Genomic DNA, 9,420 nt, shown 5'->3' on the forward strand with positions numbered 1-9,420 from the left:
GGGTTGTGGTATAAAAATATCAATTTTTGCCTGTCCAATATTCTTTTGTTTGCTTAGTTTCACAAAAACTATATAATAAATTAATACCTGCTGTCAGTTAAAAAAATTCTTCATATAGCTTATTGATATGTGAATGCATATTATGTGCAAATATTATTACCTGTTAATTTACCACCTATTGGTTGAAAGATGGTTAAAGTCTTACTGTTTCTTTTGTAAAATTTCATTATGCCATTAACCTTTTACTCCTTCAGGACACTAGGAAAAATGTCCTTAGTTAAATCACAGTTGTAATAATGATCTATAAATGAAAATAGTGATTTGTAATATGTTTCAACAAAAGTTCACTAAAGTAAATTATTTTCTAATGCTTGCGCTTTGCAAATGTTTGCATAAATATACCCATAGAATACATAAACACTGAATTTTAGCTGGAGGGTTTCTTCTTTCTGAATTGAAAATATTAAGTAAATCTTACATAAATTTGATCTTTGAAATATTTTAGTACCTTTATCTGTTATATTAAATGTAAAAAAAACAAGCAAGAAACAAAACAAAAAATGCTGAAATCTTCAATACTTACCTTAATTTAAAAAAATTTAACTTTTTTAATTATTGTGACAGTTTTAAAAGTAACATCTTTTGTAACGTATTAAGTAGTTACCATGGTGAGTGATCAACTTACTAATATGTTGCTATAAACTATATATGTATGATTTTGGGAAAAGTGTTCTATTTTATTAACTGTAGTGATTTTAGAAGATGAATGTTTATGATAATGGTCATGATAATTTGAGAAATAATAATCAAGGTCATGAATGATAGTTGACATAGTCATGTACCATTTCATTTCACAGCTTTAAAAATTATACTGATATAAAGAATAAAACAATCTATAAAATGTTAAAATAAATATTCTAAGCCATATGAATGAAAAAAGATTCATTAGAAAGTTTAATGGCCTTTGGTTTCAAGAACAGCTTAACTGAGATTTTATTTACCACTTATTTTTAAAGTTTGAACTCATATCTTTAGAAAGAATATATAGTTATTATGCCTTCTGCTTATCCCTATAGTAATCATTTATTTTATGATTTATATACAATGAGATAAAGGTACACTTCCATCATGCACTCTAAATTATTATTATAGAAACATGACTTTGGAAAGGAGAATGATAAATTTATGGCTTGAATTAAGTATAACTTAATTTTCCTGAGTTCCACATTAATTCAATTTTAAATCATTCTATTTTCTTAATTAAAAAAAATCATATTTAATAATAAACGAACTAGTAGAGGAAAAAAGCATAGACCAAAAAAAAGTATTTTATTTAGTTTTTTTGGTTTTTTTTGACCACTTATACTAAGGCAAATTGTATAACATTAAGCATATTGTTTCATAAGTGATCTTTTAAATGTTAACAATATATAACGGCCTATGACACACGTTTGATGCTGAAAGATGTATAAATGTCTGTATTTGGCTGTGCTGCAATTGTTTCACATTCCTTTCTACGTCTTTAGATTATTAAACGATCTCACAAAAATTATTTACTGCACCTTTGTATACCTCTACAGTGTTATTCTAAAAATAAATACTGGATTTGGAAATGCTGTACAAAATAATTTGCCCAGACTTCCAGCTTCAGCCATGATATGTAAAAAGTTTGGAAGTCATCATTCCCAATCTTAGAATAACAACATAAAAAGCTGAAAAAATTGAAAATCAACAACTTTTCTTAGATACCTGAGAAAACTGAATTACAGAGCGGAGCACCACTCTGAGAGACAGGTAAATCTAGAGAGTCCCAGCTGATGTATGCTTACTTGTAGCAGAAGCTGCTAGAGCCATAGACTGGTAAAAACATTACATGTTAGTTATGACAAATTGCTGGAGGCTGATTGTGGACTGACATGGAAGTGAGAAACTCCAGGAGATGTGATCTCATAATGAGAGGTGGGGTTGGGGGAGGAAGGGTGTAGGTCACGTGGCATAATTTGATGTGTTTTATATCCAAGACCAACACCAAGTTCTCCTGGGGAAGGACTAAAAAGATCCCCTGATGACTATGACAGGTAAAGAAGAAGTATAATTGAAATAGACTCACAACATTCTCCATAAAAATGGCCAACTATTCAGGAAAAAAAGAAAAAAAAAAAACTGACCAGGGCCTCATCTCACCTAAAGGAAGAACATTTTCCTGACTCCAGCTAACTCCAGCCTTATTGTCTCATCTAAGGGGAGGAAAAACAAAACAAAACAAAACAAGAAACACTTGTGAAGGTCACTGTTCAGGAACACTGTCCCTTTTAAAAAATATTTAATCATAAAATTATAGAAAACTCTCTTCTCCACAGCTTACCACTCACAAAAATAGAATCCAATAAAACAGTGGATTAAAGATGAAAGTGCTGTAAAGACTCGGATTCTAGATGAGTTTTATAAGAAGGCAAAAAACAATACAAGTGATAAAAACAAGAACAGGAGAAATATTTTAAGCCTCTGCTATCTGGAGCTACCAAAACAAAGCAAAGCAAAACAAAACAAAACAAAAAAACATTAAACAGCTAACTTTTAGCTATATAAACATAAAACTATTCACTAAAGGCTCATTTCCCCTGGTAGCCCTTACTCCATACATCATGTTTGGCTTACAAAAAATGAAACAAACGAACAAAACAAAGCAACAACAACAAAAAACGTTAAAAGGCAAGAGAATAACAGTCTAAAGAGACAAAACATGTATGAGAACCAAAAAGAGATGTAACACAAATATTGGAACTATCCGATAGGAAATTTAAAATAATTATGAGTATGTTAAGACCTTTAATTAAAAAAGTAGAATACATGCAAGAACAGATGGGTAATATAAGCAACTATATGGAAACCCTAAAAAAAAAGTATCAAAAAGAAATGCTAGGAAAAAAAGAACAGTAACTGAAATGAAAAAAAAAATTAAAAAGTCCTTAATGGGCTCATCAGTACCTTGGACATGAATGAGAAAAAAATAGTGAACTTGAAGATTTCCACAAGTCAGTAGAAACTTGTGGAAATAAAATGGAAGAAAAATATTTAAAAAAACTAAAACAACCAAGAACTATAGGACAATTTCAAAAGGTATTACCTACATGTATTTGAAATACAAAGAGGAGAATGAAAGAATAGAGCAGAAAAAATAATTGAACTAATAAAGGTCAAGAATTTTCCAAAATTAATGACAAACACCAAATCATAGATCCAGGAAGCTCAGTGAACAAGGAACATAAATATCAAAAAACTACACTAGGCATATTATATTCAAACTTTAGAATACAAAAGACCAAACAAAAATCCTAGAAGAAGTCAGAGGACAAAAACAAACAACATATAGAGCAGCAAAGATACGAATTACTTTGGAGTTTAAGAATATTTCTAAAAAAATCTTTAATAATTAAACATTTAAAATGTTTATTTAGACCAGGTTCTTTTGATATTTTTGATAATGGTAACTTTTTTTGAATAGTGCTTTTTAAAAGTTATTATTACTAGGGCTTTAAATGTTGAAATCATTCTTGATTCCTCACTCTCTCCATCACATTACAATCAAACTATCAGAAACTCTTAAAGGCTCACACTTCAGATAATTTTCAGAATTTGACTTGTTTGAACTAATCCTCTGCTAACATCCTGGTCCATGCTTTGCTCCCAAACTCACCTGATTCTAATACTTTTTACCCTATGGTCACATTCCGATGGCTATCAAAATGAAGAATTGCCACTTAGAATGCATATATATTATGATAAAGTCTTGACACAATACTTGATGTTTTCACTTAATGCTAATTTAATATATTTATGTACATTTTAAAACGTCATGATTATATGATCACACACACACAGATTGATGAGAACATGCCATTGATAATGCCTCAGTACCACAGCAATGGATTTAATTGGCCTTTTTCTTCTGTTTTCCATGTGTCACTTTTACCTTTTCCAGATTTATTATAAACTTATTCTAATAATTATAAGAAGAATGCATAGATGAATGTAAAGTGTTTTGGACAATTCCATTCCGTTCATTCAAAAATTAATTATGCTATAATAAAAAGATAATTTTGCTATAAACATGAACTTAGGACAATTTTAATAGAAGTTACTCTGTTAATGATAAATTCTCAGCTTCATTTAGAGCTGCTCTTTCTACATGATCCCTCTGTTATTTCTATGCACATGTGTTTTTCTGATATTTCAGTTATTTTATAAGTGCAAATGTTCCAATGCCTGTCATTCTGACGTTAAAATTAGTATAATCATCAACCTTTATAAAAAATTTCTTTTTCTTGGCATTCTACTCAATAATTTCCAATGACTTAAATGTTTGACTGACAGTAGCTATGTAGAGCCATTTCTTTATGAGTCATAAGAAACTTAATGTCAGAAATTAGTAAAATTCTAATGATAAAAATGTTGTTTTATAGGTATATTTTTAATTAAATATTTTTAATATTTATATCCAGAAAACTTATATGCAATTTTTTGATTACTTCATGCCATTCATTAAAATGCATACCAGTGAAGCTTAAATTATCTTGGTACCATTTAGCAATTTTAACTACACTCATAGCTGATCATTGGTAAGCAAGAACATACATCACATGGCTACACTCATGTGTGGCAAAGTAAGAAAGTAAAAAAGAGCAATAGAATTCCTAAGAATGTCTTAATTTGTATAATAACCTCTCAAACTAGGTAACTTTAAAAACGGAGTTATGAAATGTTGTCTTCTAAGACCTTGGAATTTATTCAGTTAAGCTTGTTGCCTAGTACAAAACTATCTTTTATATATTCCTACCAGTTACTAACAAACTTTCTTTTTAAATACCTTAATCAGTATTTTAACTCACTCCTTCACAGGGCAGTCTAGGCCTTATATTGACCCATTCCGATTTTAAGAAAATATCTTTTTATAACAAGTCATCCATAGTTTCCTTCTCTTATATTTTTCTTTTCTTCTCTAGCATAATATTTTTCCCTTCCTTCCTTCTTTCTTTCCTTTCTTCCTCCCTCCCTCCCTCTCTTCTTCCCTTCCTTCCTTCCCACCTTCCTTCCTTCCTTCCTTCTTTAATCCTTCCTTCTTTGCTTCCTCTCCCTCCTCCCTCCCACCCTCCTTCCTTCCTTTTCTCCTTTTCTCCTTTCTTCTTTAATTCTATCTTCTTTTGTCTTTCTTCAATAAATATATACCAAAAACTTCCTGGGTACCAAGCACCATAATAGTTGCTATGAATATTGTGATTAAAATAGAACTTTTCTTTCTAAGAACCTCAGCTGAAGAAAGTGATTGGTAAAATATAGATCTATACTATATATTTATAGATGTCATGTGAGCACATTAGAAAAGCAGGTAACTCAGTAAGGGAAGGAGGAACAGGAGAAATGGAAGCTGTGCCTGTGCTAAAAGGCCTGAGGCTTACTCTGGAAGCATGTAGAAAAAGACGGAAAGCTATTTTAGGATCAGGGAGCATAATGTGAAAAGCCATTGAAGAAAGGTCCAAATATAGTTCCTAGATTTTATTTTAGCAACCAATATTGCATATTTCAGTTTTCAACAGTCACATATGTCTAATGGCTATTGTATAGGACAGCACAAACAGAGCATTTTCGTCATCACAGAAAGTCCTTTTCAACAGTTTTGCTGTAAAATTTATCATTGTAATCTCTCTATAATCTCAATTACCAATCAACTTTCTCAATGAGTTCTTGCTCTGGTATCCAACAATCTTTCCATTTGGTCAGGACCTACAATATAGCAATCTTCTTGCTTTTATACAATCCCACACTTCCCTTGTGCCATCTTTTTGTTTTTTGCAATTTAAACATTATGGTCAATTATACTCACACATTGAGTATTCTCTCAATTTACTTGAGTCCATGTAGTCCTTCTGTGCTGTCCATATTTGCTTGATAAAACCACAATTGCAAATATCCAACTCTGAATATATCTAGACTATGTAGCTGACCAAGCTAAAGGAAACCAAACAATCATGCTAACTGCTTACACATTATTTTGTTATCATTACTTTTAGATGAATTTTCATAATGACTCACAATCATACTCTATTTCTCTAGTCCATTAATTTTCCCACTCTCTTAGATAACTCTTATGTATGTTCTCCATATTTCCTCAAACCTCTACTTATATCTTGACTTATTTCACTCTAAAAATAAAAGTGATCAGAAAAGAACTTTGAATACCTTCCTCTCCCGGGTCTACCAACCTACTTGCATCTAAGTTCAGCTTTTACTATATTCTATTACTATAGATGAACCCTCTATGCTCAAAACTAATGCCAAACTTTCTACCTGGTTACTAAAGACAGATCATTATCATTTATTTACTAAGGGAGTTGAACACAATTTTTATGACCTCTCTTTTTTGAATCATCAACTTTTCCCTCTCCACCAGTGCTCTCATATAATAAACTCCGTATTTAAATGAAAATCTATTTGGCTCCACCAGCTTCTATAACTACTACTATATTTTGTAATTCTATTTAGAGAAAAAAAAAACTCTTCAAAAGAATTTTCTATATTTACATTTTTTAATTCTTTTTCTATTTTCACCTGAACTCCCTCCAAAAAAGCATTCACATTAAGGAAGCTGCTGAAATTGTTCTTAATATCATTAAAAATCTCCATATTTCTAAATTCAACTGTCAATTCACAACAGTATTTGTTTAAGACAATTGATTAACTTCTCTTTCTCTCTCTGAAACTTTTTTCTTTTTTTTTGTCTCCAGAACAAAGCAATTTTTAATTTTTCTTCTTATTTAATTGTTCCTTAGTCTTTGCTGATTCTTCGTCTTTCAGCTCTTAGGCTCTGCACTACCCTGCAGAGGGTAAGTTATTAGAAACTTTTCTTTTCTCCACCAAATTTATTCATGTTCTTGTTCAATTTCTTGACTCTGAATGACATCTATACTCTAACACCTTCCAAATTTATATCTCCAGACAAGAATAATTCAATCACCCATTTGATTTCTTTGCTTAGATATCTATAGGCATCTTGAACTTAATGTCAAAAGCCAGCTTCTGTTTTCCCTCTCTAAAATCATCTCTATTTATTACTTCATATCTCTTATCCTATATCTCCCCATTTATTGTTTTTCTATTAGGTTGGCCACCTTGCTATTTTTTAAACATGCCCAACATGTTGTTGCCTTCTAGATGGAATACACTTTATGTAGATTAACACTGTCTTACTCTCTCACCCATTTCTAGGTCTTTACTCAAATGCCAGTGTCTCAGTGAGACCTGCTTTCTTAACATTTCTATATTTTTTTCCTAATTTTTTCTCCATAGCATTTATCAACATACCACCCATTTTTTAAAAAAATATTCATAAAGAAGGAAATATAAACATTATGAGGCATACATATATTATCTTATTTTGTCAATTGTGTATGAGAAGAGTGTGTATAGATATTCTTGGATGAAATTTGGCTGACAGCAAGTGTTGCCTATTATTTCATCAAAATGATTTTTTTTTTTTGTCCTAGGCTCATGGTTGCTGAGTAGCCTACCTTTTTGTCTCTTTTACACCCATATTTAACTTATGTAACTTAAATTTCTTTTACTCCTGCACCCAATATCCATGTAGAGAACAAATTTGTTAACCATGTGCATGAGGTGGTATGTATAGTTGCTCATGACCAGAAAACAAAAGACATTAACATGTTGGCTTTTGAGATGCAGAGTCAGTTTTTAAAAAATTAAGTTATAGAGAGGGAGGCAGTATATCTTAGGTTAGTTAGAAGAATGTACTTCATTTTCACTCCTGTCTCCTATATTCTGGGTGGAAGGAGCAGAACACAATTTTAGAAAAGATAAATGGAGGATCACTTTGATTGTTTTTACACACATGCTTTCTAAAATTTAGGATATTTGAAATAAAATGAACTGCACCACCACCACTATTTTCCAGGCCGTGGTTAGAAAATGGTAACTATTACATGCATAACAAACACATCAATGGATGCAAGAACTACAAGAGATATGTTAGCATGGTAGACTTAGTTATAAGAGGGCCCTGGTGCCAGGAGAACAATTGAGAAGATCCTTAGGTCATCATGTACTCAAGAGGTCTTCTCCGTCAAAAAGTCATATAACAAGATCAGCTGGAGGGGACTGGGAGTAGCATGCATATCTGTGAGATGAGCTTCACTAGAGGACTACATGGGACTCTTTTATTTGACCCTCTCCAGACTGCCTCAGAGCCTTTTCTATTCATGGAAAAGGATGACATTGATAGTAAATTATAGCATATGAAATGGGAAAAAAATACTTCCCAGACACTGTGCTGATGTCAGGAGGGGGTGAATGACTTCCCTTCCCACCCACTTCTCTGACTTCTGAATGTAAAACCCAGAACCTGAGGAAAAGAATAAAAATAGAAAATTTTAACTAGACTGTGACTAATTTATATATCTCAAAGAGATTCATTAATCACTAAATTAAACTGAAAGCAGTTAATTTATCTGTCGTTAGATAGACTGGGAACTCTGAGTCAGAAATTAGAAGTCAGTTCTAAAAATAAAAAAACTAGCCCATTTTTTAAAACTGAATTAATGAATGAACAAGTTATACCTATTGGATACAACTGTAAGAAAAGTTTTTTAATAGAAAGCAAGAAATAAGGTGGTACTTGTAAACTGGGTTGAGGTCAGGGTTTGGATCAAAATATTTAATTTAATTCAGGAGAGAATTAATCTTGTTTAAGAGCTGATGAGAAAGATCCAATTGAGAGAGATCTTGAATATTCAAGAAGAAGAAATATTTGTTAACTTAAGGTTTCTGAGAAGCCATGAAAAAAATTACAGAAAATATTCATTAAGTTATTGTTATTACTAGAGATGGCAGGATGTGTTTAAATATAGGTGGGTATGTAAGGTTGGTAGTCAGTCTTGAAAGATTTCATATCTAGAGAAAATATTCGATTTAGTGGTGTCCAGGAAATACAGAAGTCACCCATTTTAGGAGACTAAAGCTGTTTTACATCCTCTGAAACAATTTGCCGTTAATTCTCATTACAAAATCTTCCAGTCTACAGCCATGCCACACTGAACGCACCCAATCTCATTTGATCTTGGAAGCTAAGCAGGGTCGGGCCTGGTTGATACTTGGATGAGAGCCCTAGGGAATACCCAGGTGCTGTAGGTGATAAAAGAAAAACCACACACACACACACACACACACACACACACACACACATAATTTAGGCAGGATATTTTAAAGCACATTTGTTTTCATATTTTATTTTGCATTACACATATGCAATATGTTTACAATAAGTAAATATTGAAAAGTTCTGCAAATATTAATCCATTCTGTTTCTTGAATTGGGTGCCAATTATACAGATGTATTTAGTTTGTCAACTT

The 9,420-nt window shown here is 31.7% G+C and overlaps 1 pseudogene; it reads left to right on the plus strand.

The window, feature by feature from the left end:
• The first annotated feature begins 9,083 nt into the window (after window positions 1-9,083).
• LOC120584324 (uncharacterized) lies at window positions 9,084-9,201 on the plus strand (annotated as a pseudogene).
• Window positions 9,202-9,420: the final 219 nt, after the last annotated feature.

This window comes from Pteropus medius, unplaced genomic scaffold, assembly GCF_902729225.1.
Source record: "Pteropus medius unplaced genomic scaffold, Ma_sr-lr_union100, whole genome shotgun sequence".
Lineage (NCBI taxonomy): Eukaryota > Metazoa > Chordata > Mammalia > Chiroptera > Pteropodidae > Pteropus > Pteropus medius.